The sequence below is a fragment of the Taudactylus pleione genome, unplaced genomic scaffold (assembly GCF_031769625.1).
Source record: "Taudactylus pleione unplaced genomic scaffold, aTauple2 ptg000156l, whole genome shotgun sequence".
In the NCBI taxonomy this organism is placed as follows: Eukaryota; Metazoa; Chordata; class Amphibia; order Anura; family Myobatrachidae; genus Taudactylus; species Taudactylus pleione.
The window spans coordinates 22,243,979-22,260,858 of record NW_028284558.1 but is presented as its reverse complement, the minus strand read 5'-3'; the positions used below and the strand labels follow the sequence as shown (position 1 = coordinate 22,260,858).

General features: G+C 43.8%; 1 protein-coding gene across 2 annotated transcripts in view; it reads right to left on the bottom strand.

Annotated features, from left to right (window-relative positions):
• ARHGAP15 (Rho GTPase activating protein 15) overlaps nt 1-16,880 on the bottom strand; it is a 724,185-nt gene that overhangs the window by 81,303 nt on the left and 626,002 nt on the right. The window lies entirely within an intron of this gene.

Here is a 16,880-nt window from a genome sequence, read left to right as displayed (position 1 = left end):
ACTAGTAATAAATAATAATAAATAACCAATCCTATGTGTTACAGAACCATCTAACATGTCTCGTGTTATGTTTATAAGGTTTATTTTACTTCAGTTCTTCTGTAAAGAGTCAGTAAAATATTGTTTTTTTTGGAACATGTTTATATGATGAGGTAAAGTTGTTTATTTGTGTTTCCTTCAGTTATAATGCTGCTAGCTCGCTGTATGGGAAAGAATAGTATATTGTAAAAAGAGCTTTGCATCATATCCTCCAAATCTGAAAAATACAGGGCCTGATTCAGCGTGCACTGCTGAACGCGGATTCCTGATTATCGGGAATCTGCGCGTGCACAGGACCCATTCTGTGAGTGTGCAGAGGCATTCAAGGTGCGGGGTGGGGGCGGTCGGCATATCCACCCTGTTTTCCCAGGAGTGGCCAGCCCAGGGACTGGATGTGTGCAGTCTGCTGGGCTCACAAGCTGGCCAGCCTGAGTAAGCTGAGGCAGCTTTGCAATTGCAATCCTTGCTGAATCAGGCCCACAGATAGAAGTGAAAAAGCAGTTAATGTAGTAAAACTTTCAGAAGGGCATGTCCAAACCAATAAAGTAAAGTCCCCTGAATAGTGGGAAAATCCTATTAATATGCTTCTTATACACATATTAATTTCAGTACCAACCTAAAGGATGTAAAAGATTGTAACTATCCCAACACCTGGGACACAATACAATAATGTTACTTTCTTTATTTTAAATATTTTGTAAAAAATATACATTTGTCACTTGCAGACAACTCAATGTAAGTGGAGAACTGTTTGCTTTCTTGAAATAAATAATTATTTGCAGTCTAAGATTCTCTGAGCATCCCTTATTATACCACAACACCATGTTTAAGGGGTGGATATGGTATTATGACCGTTTATCGTATCAACTGAATAATACTAGACCTGGCCTTTTGACTTTGAACCACTACCAAATTTCAGACTGTGAGGAAATTGTTGTACATTTCCTGATAAATTGAGTTAACCAGACATTAAGTGGGCTTTAAGAAAACAAATGGCCGTCTTTATCACAGGTGGACACTGATGACTTAATGGGGCCTGGGCTGATTGTATCACTTCTAATGGCTTGACGGGAAGCATTAGAGGTTTTTTTTTTCGCATAAAAAACTGGCATTGTGAATCCTGCTAACACAGACCTGTCAGGCTTTCTGCATCCCTCTGTGTAAGGAAGCAGATGTTTGTGTGTATACTATGAACTGGCATTAGAGCGAGCGACAGATGCCTGTAGAAGTGCCAGCTTTGTGAATTTTTACTGCCGGAGCATGTTCTGAGGAAGTGCAGCCCTGCCCTCTATCATAGGTAGCTCCCGGGGGACTTGCTAGACCCCAGCCATGTTTATGCCATCTCCTAGTAACTGGCTGCATTTATGTTTACCAAAACCAGACATGAACAGGAACAGATTTCTGTGCTAACTCGATGAAACGTTCATTTCTCGGGCATCATGATGTGAGGAAGAAAATAAAAGTGTATGTAGGCAGAAAAGCGCTTTCTCATCCTCAACCCTCGAGTATCTCCAACAGGTCATGTATTGGCTTTCTCTGTCTGTGGAAGCAGGTGGAATAATCACTGACCCAGTAACATATATTAGCATGACCTGTTAGTGGTACTCGAGGACTGCAGTTGAGAACCACTTAACTGGCTAAACATTTTTTTAAAAAACGCTCAGAAATTGTCAGTTTTTTATGATCGAATTAGGCCAAAAACATCATATTATAACTTATAACACATAACACAAAATGTATATGGATTTTTTAAATATCAATGATATATCAGACCATGGATGATCGGGACATTGCAACATCACGATGTGCATGTCCTCAGCGGCTGCTCCTCTGAGCAGCTGTCGGGTGTAGACTGGGGGGCTGAGGGCTGCTTCATTTACATTTTATCGGTAGCTGCTCTCTGCTGGTGGAGGGTCCTGCCATGGTGCCCAATCAGCAGTGATCGGCAGCACGACAGACACTGGGGTAGGGTGCAGAATTGCAGAGTGGCTGGGTGGGTTTGTCTTCTGGCAGCTGCCCAATGTTTTTGACTGGTCACATTGTTTGCGACCATGTCAGGTAACGCACAGCCTGGTGTGGTCACAAATAATGTGACCCCCACGGGTAAGTGGTTAAACAATGTTATGATGCAATACCAGAAGGAAACATATTATAAAAATCTTTGCACAATGTTACGATACTTAGATACATTAGAAACAAAAAAACTAAGTAAGAATATTTGTTCTGAACCCAGCATATATGCTACATCAATGAATATTCAGGGAAGGTCAACATCCCAAAAAACACCATAAAAAACACAACCAATAGCTGACAATTAATAATCAAAGTACTATAATATTTATACACGGCTACGCCTATAGGGTAATTTTTGCATACACCCGACTACATTGCTACAATATACCTTTAATCTGGAATCACGTGAATTGCACAGGTTCTTTACCTGGCTGACTTCAAGTCTGCATTTCACCTTGCTTTAAACAGCCACACCCCTTTCAGACATCTCGAGATTCCCGGGAATTTGGCCTGCCTCAGCCAAATTCCCGGGAAGCCCAGTCTGTCTGAACGCTACCTACCCGGGACCACGTTCCCGGGTAGCCGCCCCTGCAATCAACCAGGGTTTTTCCCGGAACTTAAGTCCCGGGAAATTACCCTGCCTCTGTCTGAATGGTGCTACCCGGGAATTTAGTACTCCCGGGCAGCACCAAGCAGCTTTGACATGTAGCTGACAGCGCAGAGCGTCCTAAAGGACGCTCAGCGCTGCTGCTTTGAGCCGACAGCGCAGAGTGTCCTATAGGATGCTCAGCGCTGCTGCTCTGAGTTGGCCGCGCAGAGCGTCCTATAGGACGCTCAGCGCTGCTGCTTTGAGCCGACAACACAGAGCGTCCTATAGGATGCTCAGTGCTGCTGCTCTGAGTTGGCAGCGCAGAGCGTCCTATAGGATTAGGCTGTGGCGCTGACGTGTCAGAGAAGGAAGTGAGAGGTGGGGAATACATCCAGTGTGTATAAAACAGAAATACCCGGCTTGTGTCTGAAAGGGGTCTACCCGGGAATTTCCCGGGAAGACTATGTAGTGTGAAAGGGGGGTCTCCACCAAATACCCGGGATTTTACACAGGGGAAATTCCTGGGTCTGAGCAGGAAATTTCCCGGGTCGTATGTCTGAAAGGGGTATTAACCTGTGTAATTCTTATTTAGAGGTGTGTGTATAATAAAATTGTACCCTGATCTAAATTGCACCCTGATCTAAATTAGGTGAACATGTACATTTGCGTGAATACCTTATTGTGGATGCGGCACACGTCCACGCCAAACCTAACGTGAAAGGTGCGCACCCCAGCTCCCACTGCGTGTGACGTGCACATGAGTGTCTCAATGACAGGAAAAATGAGGATCTGGAACACGGTACATGTAATCACTAGTATATATACACAGTGATTTCTTCTTAACCATTCGTAGGATTATGTAATACAGCACGGGCACACAAAGCTGTACTTTTATGTATAGGTGCTCATTTTGTATCATTTGTATAGTTATAGTTTCTTTGCAGAAGTTATGGCACAAAATATTGGCAGAGAATACACATTAGTATTAATTTTAGAATCAGCGCAGTCTCATAAAGTTACCCCAAAATGTAATCATTAATATCATTAATAGTATATCATCCAAAATATGTGTATTATAACTGTAGTGTATCTCACTGAGTGGCAACACCTATAGACTCAGAGTAAACAGGACCTACCAGTAGCTGGTATGCTAGGTACTATGATATCACATGCATTTAAGTCTGTTTACATGTCAGGGACTGTCTAATGCAAGAAAAATCCCTTTTGGTGTCCCCATTTGAAGTTACAGTATCTTCTCTAATATTTTTGTATAGGAGTTAACAATACAATTCAACATAAATACATAGGATAACTAACAAAATGATTCAACCAAACACAGGGTGGAGTTACTGTGGGAAGTGAGGGGAAGTGTAGAGCGACTCATTATGGCTAGTGAAAGCAAGCAATGAAAATGTGCTAGAGGGAGGAGTAGGATGTAAACCACCAATAAATTAACCTGTACTCAATAAGTGTGCTGACCTGCAGAAATACAGGGCCTGATTCAGAGCCGCACGCTATTTTCGCTCGCTCGGTCAGAAAAAAGGGCCGGCTATTTAAATTGAGCGCTCGCTCTTTGCGGTCTGTTGACGCCTCTATGTCTGAGCGAGCGAACGAAACATGCACTCGCTATTTTGTAAAGACGCCCCCTGGCCGCTCGCATCCTACGTCATCTCCGCTATTTATTTGATTAATCGAGTACATCGAAAGGCATCTGAACTGCTCGCAGTGCTTGTGGTAGGTTTATCCTACCGCAATCATGCGAACAGTTCAGGCTAAGAAACAACCAAGTGACGTGGTCGATGACGCTGCTTTGTTAATTATGCACACCCATAAAACGCCAGTTTTGACCGTTTGGCACGCCTGCGTTCGGATCACCACTCCCCATTTTCAAGCACCTTCCCCTGTTACCACCCACAAACGCCTCATCCTGTCACTCAAATTAGCAGGCACTTGCTATTTTGCGAGCGCTCGATTTCCGAACGCACTGACTGGTTGGCGCATGCGCATTACGACCCATACGCATGCGCAGTTGTGCAAACATCACTCGGAGCGAACGAGCGGCCGCTTATGAGTGGCTCTGAATCAGGCCCACAGTCTCTGGTGGGGAATGAGAGACATGGGGACAGCACTAGAGGCAGGTATAGTGCTAGGAGTAGAGGGAAGTGAACTCTGACCATAACGGATTACAGCCTAAAGAGTCAGTGGAAGGTCAAAAGGGTAGAGTGTTGACTTAAGAGGAGGACTGATAGGCATTTATGAACAGGTGGTCTTATGGGCCTGTTTGAATGTCTGACAGGGAGAGCAAGTAAGTTCCAGAGCAGTTTAGCAGCACAGGAGAAATCTTATATGCTGAAGTGACCATAGTTGAGGTGAGGCAGTGGTCAGTGAATAGAAATGAGGCTGGAGATGTAGTGGGAGTAGTGTATTAAGGGCTTTATATGGGAGGGTGAACGTTCAAATTGTACTCTGAGGTGGATTGGGTTCCAAGGGAGGATTTGGCAGAGGGGTGATGCCGACACAGAGTGGTGGGATAGGTAAATGAGATGGGCCGCAGCACTGAGTATAAATTGGAGCGGTGAATGGAAGATCAGAAAACAGAAGGCTGCAGTAGTCCAGGAGGGAAATGAAAAGTGCACGGTGAGATTTTGGGGGGCATCCATGGTGAGAGGTCTCTTTCTAGAGCCATTGTGAAGGTGGAAGCGACATAATTGAGGGATAGGCTGGAAGTAGTGAGTGAAGGAATAGAAACACACATAACCTGCTTAAAGCACACACCATTCAGATTGAATGTTGTATATAAGGATGATTTGGCTGTTTTGATGGAGCATGCTACTTTTAGAGTAACATTTATAGTCATCATACTGTGATATGCGTCTTCTAAGGACGGTACTTTCCGAATGCCGTCTCAGCTGCGGCATTTCACATAGAAATGCATGGGCTGAGCATTCATTGGCTGAGAGAGGCAAGTCCCCACCTCTCTCAGTCAATGAGTAGTTTCCACCATTGACTTCAATGGTGGGAACCGCTAGGTAACCTGGCGGTAACCACCATTGAGGTCAACGGTGGAAACTGTTCATTGGTTTAGAGAGGTGGAGGCTCCCCTCTCTCAGCCAAAGAATGCTCAGCAAATGCATTTTTATGTGAAATGCCGCTGCTGAGAAGTACCATCCTTAGATGATGGTACTTAAGTCCGTTGGTCGGGTCTTGCTGTTTTTTGTTTTGTGAAGATGTGGATGCCTATATGGAGAAGAGGGAGTGAATGGCTACAGGGGGAATTGTAGGTGAGTATGTGTGAGTTTGAGTGTAATAAAGTTGTACTTTCACGGTGTGTGAGTCTTGTCTTTTTTTTTAAATATTTGTTTTGCGGGTGAACTATAGGCACTAGCAGGACCTTAATGCCCTGCATGCTGGTACTTGTGGTTCTCCAAGTGCCAGCATGCAGGGGAGGCTTGCTGGGACCTCTAGTTCTACTGAGAAAGACAATATTACTTCATCTAATTTTTGACACAATCAAAGCGGCACCCACCGCCCAATGCTGCCGGGGATAGCTCCAGACCTGGGGTGCCTTGGAGAGAGGGAACACTTTACTGGGGGGGTCCCCACCTCTTCAGGGATCCCTGGCCTGAGCTGACTAGTGGCCAAGTTTGAATGCTTTGGCTGGGGGACCCAGTGAAAGGGTACCCCGGCTTTGGCATTACACCCCTGCTAGAAAGAGTCTGGTGCTGGTTCCAAAACCAGGACCGGCTCACTAAGCCTGGTGCTGGTTGATGAAAATACGGGGGACTCCAACGTCTTTTTCCCACCTGTATTTTCACAACCAGGACCTGCTCAGAAAAGCCTGTGCTGGTTGTGCAATTAGTAGGGGGTCCCCACGTCAATTTTTTTATTTTACACTTTTTATAGTTTTTCTTCACGCAGAAGCATGCGCAGATCTCTTCAAGTTTCTATGTAACTGGCACCTGCTCATCCCCATTATTTTGGGGGTTTAAAATTTTATTTTGTGTTCGATATGGACATGGGCATCTAAAATCGAACAAGAAATCACTAGTCAAAATCAAACCACATGGAGTTTGATTCAGAAAAAGCTTACAAAATTGAATTTTTGTACATGTGGGATTTTGACAGTAATATCTACATTCGATTTGATTCAATTTCAGGTGAGCTAAATTGAACATAAAATCGAATGCAAAATCAAACTTTGATATATATACCCTTAAGATTTCAATGGATTTTCATCAATGTATTGCATTAATATTCCATGTACATTTTACTATGAATTTGACATGTACTTCACTGGAAATTATGTAGTTTCAATTATTTGCATTGTTTTATTTTGATGCCCCTTCAGAATAATCTGCTTTTATACTGTACAGGTGTCATGTGACAGCAAATTGTTACCACTGCCAATGAAGATGTCCGAAAGGCATACTTTTTACAATGTTCTTTTTTGTCTTATTTACATAATAAGACGTGAAGGTATAAATGTGTCCATGTTGAAGGATTAAACCTAGCTACGACAAATATGTTGCAAGCTCTGGATAAAATAAACTCTGAATGCAGAGTAAGATTGTCTCTTTATCCCTCCTAAAGCCCTCTTGTTTAATTTATTGATATGGAATAATCAGCAATATTTTTTCGAAAACAGCAGTTTGATTGCTTGGTTTAGGGTCAGGAGCAAATTCTGTAATGTATCGGGAGTGTGGAATATTGTCATTGAGTGTGTATCCATAGGTATTCAAACTGTTTGTACTGCAAGGAGTACATTTACTAAAGGTTGATTTTAATCGATTTTGACCAATTTAAAATCGTGTTTCTGGGGCAAAATCACACATTTAAAACTTAAAAAAACAAATCAAAAATTGTGTTAGTAAAAGATGTGATTTAGCCCCAGAAAAATGAAATTGATGTTGATCGATTTGGATCCATTTTTAATGGATCAAAAGCGAAATTTAGTAAATATACCTCCTGCAGTTTGACCACCAATATGTGGCTTTTCTCAGGCAGTGATACAGGGCCTGATTCAGAGCTGTACGCAATGGCGATTACGTATGCAGATTGAGCGCTTGTTTGCCATTACGCTTCCGCACAAGCTGCACTGCGCGTGCGCTGCGATCGCATTGCGATTATGGACGCACAAAGGAATACAATGCAGAGTGAGTGACAGGTTGTCAGCGTTTGGGGGTGGTGACGGGGGGGTGGTCAGATCTGCATGAAAGGAAAGCTCCCGACTCTGCGGCTGGCCAGACGTTCTGCAAGGGCAAGATGGCCGCCGATGTGTGTTGATGTTACCGATATTTACGCAGGTTTGCGTCGTATCAAGCAGATAAGAAGGCAGCAGTGGGTGTCTTTATGCTCGGGTGATCTTTGCAAACATTAGCATACTGTATCTTTGCAGCTGCGTTGCGTATGAAAACGCAGCTGCAATTGTTATAGCGTCCATCTCAGATTTAGGTGCAGAGTACTTTAAAAAGAAGAAAAATAAAATAATCACTTATCTACTTTTTTTCCAAATTCACTAAAAATGATCCATCAAGACGGCATCCAGTGTATGAGAAAAATATATTAACAGCCAAAACATCCTTAGGTCTTCAGCTAATTATTAGTTAGGTGAATACATTTATAGCCAAATAATAATACATATAAAACACACGAAAACTAAATTAAGCTGCTATTGGAGCACTTGGTTTATATTAAGTGGATATTGAGAAGTCTTACGCAAAGAAAAAACATGGTCCACCTTTTCTTTCTGTATTCAGTAAAATGTGTACCCTGTATACCAATTACTTACTGACCAACATACTCTCCCCATAAACACCTCCTCATATTACATCAGACATTATAGCAGGTCTATCAGGGGCGGCTGGCTGGCAAGTTTTAGCCTGGGTGGCAAATGCATTAAAGTGGCCTCAGCTTTTCTACTAGCGCACAGCAAAATGAATGTGGCAAATAAATCTGCAGGCGTGATTTATCTAATAGGGATGCGGTTTAAATGTGTAATGAAATATGACAAATCATTATATATATAAAAATATATCATGTCTATAGAACTACCTACATAATGTCTATAACTATATCATGTCCATAGAACTAACTACATTATGTCTATAACTATATCATATCTATAGAACTAACTACATTATGTCTATAACTATATCATATCTATAGAACTACCTACATTATGTCTATAACTATATCATATCTATAGAACTACCTACAATATGTCTATAACTATATCATATCTATAGAACTAACTACATTATTCTATAACTATATAATGTCTATAGAACTACCTACATTATGTCTATAACTATATAATGTCTATAGAACTAACTACATTATGTCTATAACTATATAATGTCTATAGTACTAACTACATTATGTCTATAACTATATCATATCTATAGAACTACCTACATTACGTCTATAACTATATAATGTCTATAGAACTAACTACATTATGTCTATAACTATATAATGTCTATAGAACTACCTACATTATGTCTATAACTATATCATATCTATAGAACTAACTACATTACGTCTATAACTATATAATGTCTATAGAACTAACTACATTATGTCTATAACTATTGTGATAGGATCACTGGTAAAGTGGTCTGTGGCAGGGACATTTATCCCAGGTTCCTGTCCTATGTGTTTAAAATCCCCAGGAGAAAGTCTGCAGTGTAGCAGGCTTGAGTCTCGGCTTTTTGAAAAGCCGGTTTGGGACCTGGGGGTTGTGGGTGAGAGGAGAGGGAGGGCTCCACCCACGGCCACTCCAGGTTTTGGTTCTCGCAGCCTGATAACAGGCTTGTTAAGGTTTCCACCTGAGAGTGGCCAATATAGCCTAGTGTGTTGAGGGCTGATTGTCTCACCTGGGAGAGCACACAGGGAGTTTGCTCAGAGACACTTGAAAACCTAACTGTAAGTGTTGTGCTGTGCTTTTGTTGCTGGTGAGGGCATTAGGCCCTGCCAGGTTCTGGTAGTGAGGGAACTACCTGTGAAGTTAGTGCCCCGACAGGGCTAGGATTTACGTTTATGTTTTCTTTGTGTTATTTCTGACATTGCACAATAAAGACTGGCGCCGACCAGCTTGTACTTGCATCCAGTCTGGCGTACTGTTTCCCAGCTGCTGTGTGTGAAAGGAAGGAGTCCTCTACCCAGGAGAGGGACCCCCTAACCTAACTGTGTCACAATATGTGGAGAATGCGGGCAACCACACACACTGAAGTTGCAGCGAGAGGAAAACTTTCCGTTTAAAAATTAAAGGGACAGACACCCAATTTGTGAGTGTAGAAATAACACTGTGTCCTTGAAGTCCCATAGAAGAGGCGTCAGCCAATGCTTAGAGAGGCAAGGTTCAGCTTCCAACCTACACCCCAGAACAAAATGGAGGAAATTATTAAGGCCTTGCTCCAAGCTACAGGAGCTCAGCAGGAGACGAACAAACTTCAGCAGGAGACGAACCAACTTCAGCAGGAATCTACCAGAGCTCAGCAGGAAGCTACCAGAGCTCAGCAAGAGACTAACAGACTTCAACAGGTCGCCATTGAGGAAACCCGCCAGGCCTTAGCGGAAAACAGCCAGGCCATAAGAGAGGTGGTACAGCACCTGGTCGCCCGGCCCAGAGATGTTAATACTTGTCCTCCCTCCACCACTCACTCCGTACGAGCCAGTCATTTCCTCCAAAAGATGACTTCGGGCGATGATGTGGAGGCCTATCTCGCCGCATTTGAAAGAACGGCCGAAAGGGAGAGTTGGCCCCAGGAGCAGTGGGCAAGTCTGGTGGCACCTTTTTTGTCTGGGGAGCCACAAAAAGCATATTTCGACTTATGCCTGGCTGATGCCAAGGACTATAAAAAACTAAAACAGGAGATCCTAACTCGCTTGGGAGTCACCACCTTTGTTCGTGCCCAACGGGTCCACCGCTGGGAGTTCCATAAGGACAAGCCTCCACGTTCACAGATGCATGACCTCGTCCATCTGTCCTCAAAATGGCTACAGCCCGAGAAGCTGACGGGACCACAGATCGTGGAAAGGGTCATGATGGACCGGTACCTGCGATCATTACCCGCGACTCTGCGCAAGTGGGTGAGCCATGCAGACCCTAAGACCGCGGACCAGTTGGTCGAGCTAGTGGAGAGGTACGTGGCGGCTGAGGAGCTGAGGAGTATGCCCCACCAAGCCCCGATGGTGCACCGGCGAACTCCCACAGACACTGGTAAGACTGTTCCAGGGGAGAAGGGTGCTGGGCGGTGAGATGTACCTAAGACTGAGGGTGTAGAACCTGGAGACAGGCCTGCCAGGCCAGGAAGGTTCTTGCCCCGTAAACGACTAGACATTAATATGATTCAGTGTTTCCGGTGAGGTGACTTCGGCCATATTTCCGCTAATTGTTCACTTACAACTGAACCTATGCAATGTGATACTGCTCATGTCTACCGCAGGGGGTCTTTCTTTGCACAGACAGCCTGTACGGCTGACCAGCAGGCTGAGACTGATAAGCACATGTGTGTACTCACTGTAGATGGCAACCGAGTAGAGGCACTGTTAGACTCTGGTAGCTTGGTGACACTTATAAAAGCTGAGCTGGTGAACCCCTTGAGGCATAAGGGGAAAACTGTTGGTGTGACCTGCATACATGGGGAAAATCGATATTATGTTACTGCCGAGGTGAACATCGAGACACCATGTGGCTCTGCTATAGTTTCTGTGGGTTTGGTGCCTTGTCTAATGTACGATGCAATATTGGGGAGAGACTTTGCTCACTTCTGGAAATTGTGGGAAAGCCGTTTTGTTCCAGAAGTGAACAACCCCGGTCCACTTGAGAAGGTTGTCGATATAGTGGAGGAGGGAGTTTCTTCTGAGTCAGAGTTATTCCCTTTTCCTACTATGGTTGGCGAACTAGAGAATGCGGAGCGTGACGGTGGCCCGCCAACTGATATGCCTCCCATTGAGGTGGGAAGTGTTGTTGGGCCAGTGGATCATCTGCCTGATTTAGAGGTCAGAAGAGAGGTCTTTGCCGTGGAGCAGTTGAATGACCCTACTTTGGTAAAAGCCAGGGAGAACGTAAAAGTAGTTGATGGTAAACCCATAGACCCTGATAGTCCTTTGTCCTATCCCCACATGGCAATGTGTCAGGATTGGTTATATCAGGTGACTAAGAAGGGGGAAGATGTTGTGGAACAACTAATAGTTCCCAAAGCCTACAGAAGAACAGTGTTGGATCTGGCCCATGGTCGTATAACGGCAGGTCATCTAGAGGTAGAGAAAACCACTGAGCGAATAATGCAGAGATTTTTCTGGCCCGGGCTTCATAAAGAGGTATCTGACTTTTGCGCATCGTGCCCTGAGTGTCAGTATCATGCTCCCAGACCACGTTTTAAGGGACCACTAGTTCCATTGCCTATTATAGAGGTGCCGATAGTGAGAGAGCACCTGAAACAGGCTCTACAGGCACAGCAGAGGGTATACAACCACAATGCTCGGTTACGCAGCTTTGCTCCTGGGGACAGAGTATTAGTGTTGGTTCCCACTGTGGAAAATAAACTTTTGGCTAAATGGCAAGGGCCCTTTGAAATCTTAGAAAGAGTGGGACAGGTCAATTACAAAGTTTACCAGCCGGGGAAAAGAAAGCCGGAACAGATATACCATATAAATCTGTTAAAGCCCTGGAAAGATAGAACGGTACTGTCGGCCATCCGAGCCCCTCCAGTAAGTCCAGGGCCCTTAGTTCCCGAAGTGACAGTGGCAAAAACCCTGTCGGCAATTCAACAACGAGAGGTCAAGGAGTTTCTGGTTAGAAATAGGGTGCTGTTCTCTGACGTACCTGGGAAAACCTCGGTCGTTAAACATGACATCATCACTGACCCAGGGGTTAAAGTTAATCTAAAGTCCTATAGGTTACCAGAAGCACCAAGAGCATCGGTGTCGAAAGAAATTAAAAATATGCTAGAGTTAAGGGTTATTGAAGTGTCACATAGTGAATGGTCAAGTCCCATTGTGTTGATTCCAAAGCCCGACGGGAGTGTGCGTTTCTGCAATGACTACCGAAAGTTGAACAGTGTTTCAAAATTCGATGCCTACCTGGTGCCACAGTGGAGAAGGAGGCGTTGGCCATAATGTGGGCGTTACAAACTTTTACATTTTCGGTGGAACACAGGCCAGGGGGCCTGTTGTTTAAAGCAGACGTGTTGTCACGCGTTCATTGTTTGGGGGCTTCAGTTGTTCTGCCCCATAGGTCGAAACAAAGGGGGGGGGGGATATGTGATAGGATCACTGGTAAAGTGGTCTGTGGCAGGGACATTTATCCCAGGTTCCTGTCCTATGTGTTTAAAATCCCCAGGAGAAAGTCTGCAGTGTAGCAGGCTTGAGTCTCGGCTTTTTGAAAAGCCGGTTTGGGACCTGGGGGTTGTGGGTGAGGGAGGGCTCCACCCACGGCCACTCCAGGTTTTGGTTCTCGCAGCCTGGTAACAGGCTTGTTAAGGTTTCCACCTGAGAGTGGCCAATATAGCCTAGTGTGTTGAGGGCTGATTGTCTCACCTGGGAGAGCAGACAGGGAGTTTGCTCAGAGACACTTGAAAACCTAACTGTAAGTGTTGTGCTGTGCTTTTGTTGCTGGTAAGGGCATTAGGCGCTGCCAGGTTCTGGTAGTGAGGGAACTACCTGTGAAGTTAGTGCCCCGACAGGGCTACGATTTACGTTTATGTTTTCTTTGTGTTATTTCTGACATTGCACAATAAAGACTGGCGCCGACCAGCTTGTACTTGCATCCAGTCTGGCGTACTGTTTCCCCGCTGCTGTGTGTGAAAGGAAGGAGTCCTCTACCCAGGAGAGGGACCCCCTAACCTAACTGTGTCACACTATATAATGTCTATAGAACTAACTACATTATGTCTATAACTATATCATATCTATAGAACTAACTACATTATGTCTATAACTATATAATGTCTATAGAACTAACTACATTATGTCTATAACTATAATGTATATAGAACTAACTACATTATGTCTATAACTATATAATGTCTATAGAACTAACTACATTATGTCTATAACTATAATGTCTATAGAACTAACTACATTATGTCTATAACTATATAATGTCTATAGAACTAACTACATTATGTCTATAACTATATCATATCTATAGAACTAACTACATTATGTCTATAACTATATAATGTCTATAAAACTAACTACTTTATGTCTATTGAACTATAATCAAACACATCACCTACCAGACCTGTCAAAAAGAGACTATCCTAGTGGCTGTTATAAAATAGAGGAAGCAATATACAATAACCACCTCACAGCACCTCCACACCCCACCCCTCCAATGTCCACGTCATAGCAATATAGCATTCCCCAGCCTTTCAATATCCACCTCTCACAGTACCCCTCCCTCCATCTTTATTGTCCAACTCCCCTCCCTGGTCCTCCAATGTCCACATCATAGCAATATAGCACTCCCCGAGCCTTTCAATAACCACCTCTAACAGTACCCCTCCCCCATCTTTAATGTCCAACTCCACTCCCTGGCCCTCCAATGTCCACATCATGATGGGCCTCCAGTGCAGTAAATTTCTGGTCTCAGTGGTGCTCTGACTGGTAGCCTGATGATCCACTGTGAGGGAGCAGCTGAGAGTCGAGAGCATTAACTATACGTGAATTGAGTTAGGCTTTTACTGTTGTTGATATTTAAAAAGGGGGAGGGGCTGGACTTCACTCATAATTTATGATTGCAGCCACCTGTGTTGAAACAACATTCTCATCAATTACCTAGTTCAGCACAGGTGACTGCAATTATACATTAGGCGGGAAGTCCAGGAGCAGAGCATTTTGTACCTGGTGGAAGGGGTCATGTTGGAGAGTAGGCAATTATTTATAGCTACAGAGCTGCTGCACTGCCTGGCTGCTGCATACAAGCACTGCCGAAGATGAGAGGGAGGAGTTTGTGCACAAGAAGGGGTGTGGCTACACAGCACTGTGATAGTGTGCCTGCATGCATTGGGAAAGGTGGAGCTGCTACAATCTTTAGGCTAAAAGATACTGAACTTGTAAGGTAAGAAGGTCAGGGGAACACAGGGGCAGCACTATATTTTGTGCCAGCTCTATTAATGGGGTATAGACTGATCTCTTATAAAAATAAATGCTAAATAGTATGTTGGATAGGAGGAGAAGGTGAGCTTGGTATTGGAGGAATTAATTTAATGCATTAGACCAGTGGTTCACAAACTTTTTTGAATCACGGCGCCCTAGAGTATCAGCATTGTTTTCACGGCACCCCTAAGCCAATAGTTTGTATCGAGAAATTCTGAAAAAAATGTAGTATGTAGTAAAGTGAAGTAATTTGTGCTTACCTGTCATCCTTAGGGTCAGTTATGTGGTGGTGGACAGGTTTACGCTTCTGTTTGTCCATATATTTACATTGACCATAAATAATTTGATTTGGTGCTGGACCACCAACCTGAGGCACCCCTGCAAGTGTCCCGAGGCACCCCAGGGTGACACGGCGCACAGTTTGAGAACCACTGCATTAGGCACTAATTTATTTTGTAATTGGTATAAAGCACCAAAATTGTTCCCAAAACTCAGTTATACGTGTGTCAGTGTAACCCTGGGCGAGTCTGTGACCCTGTGAGAGTCTGTGACCCTGTCTGTGTCTGTGCATGAGCTCTAGTCATACTTGCCAACTCTCCCTGATTGTCTGGGAAATTCCCTGATATAGTAGCAATCTCCCTGACTCTGTGAAGAGGCTAGCTATCTCCCTGATTGCACCTTACCCCCTTTATGAAGCGATTATATAAAAGAAAAACAGAGATATGTACATTCAAACATTCAAATGGGATCATTAATATAATTTCCCTGCATTTGCAATAAGGCACAATGGCCCTCATTCAGACCCACTCGCAAGCGGGCGCACGTACGTTAGGCGTACGTACAAAAATATTTAAATTCAATGGCTCGCTCGTATTTTCGTTCGCATCTAAAATTCCTCCCTAAACTCTGACGACCCCTCCTCTAACTAACGAGCGTACGAAATAGCGAGCGTACATCCCCGAAATGGCTTGAAAGGAACGCACGCACACGTATAAACAGGAAGTGGCCTTGTCAGATGTCGATTACCTGCTCCTTTATTCTGCCTACCTCCATCAATCGTATCATGCCAATCAATGTATCAATTAGCTTAATTGTTTGTTTTTTTTCAACACAATGCAAGAAACTTTACTCTTGTCTGTGTTTGTGTTTACCCGCAGAATACGTACGGATGAAACATTCGCTTTTATTGTTCAAAAAACATGTGAACCACAATTAAACAATTGTACTATTGCTGTGGATCCCCGCATATTTCCCTGGGTTCATTTCTTTATTTAAATTTGCTTACGCATGTCACTGCATCAAGCCTATCCTAACTCTCCAGAGATTTCTGGCCCTGTCGAACACATGACTCATACACTAACCAATAAAATTGCTCCTGTTAATTTCCAAAATACATTAGCCAATCAGAAAATTTTTACACACTTTATCAAAAATGATTTTTAAGAAAAACACCATTGCCATCATGAGAGCCTCCGCATTCACCAGGCGTGAGCTGCTGGTGCTTACGGAGGTCATGGATCGCCGGATCACCAGCCAGCCTCAACCCATGACCAACCGGCAGAAGCGCTCCGCGTATGCGGAGGTACGGTCCCGCCTGCGGTCCTTCGGCTCACGCCGCAACATCGGGCAGCTGGAGCGCAGGTGGTCCGACCTGCAACGGCGAACGCCCCGCTTGCTGGCATGCTTTCGCATGCAGATCCTGGCAAGTAAGTGTTATGTATTGTGGTTTTCATGTTTGTGTTTGTGGGGCAAACTGCGTGTGCATGTTTTCCTGTCTGTTCTATTTATTATTTGTACTCATATCTGCGTCTGCATGTTTTCCTGTCTGTTCTATTTATTATTTGTACTCATATCTGCGTCTGCATGTTTTCCTGTCTGTTCTATTTATTATTTGTACTCATATCTGCGTCTGCATGTTTTCCTGTCTGTTCTATTTATTATTTGTACTCATATCTGCGTCTGCATGTTTTCCTGTCTGTTCTATTTATTATTTGTACTCATATCTGCGTCTGCATGTTTTCCTGTCTGTTCTATTTATTATTTGTACTCATATCTGCGTCTGCATGTTTTCCTGTCTGTTCTATTTATTATTTGTACTCATATCTGCGTCTGCATGTTTGCCCTCTTTTTCTGA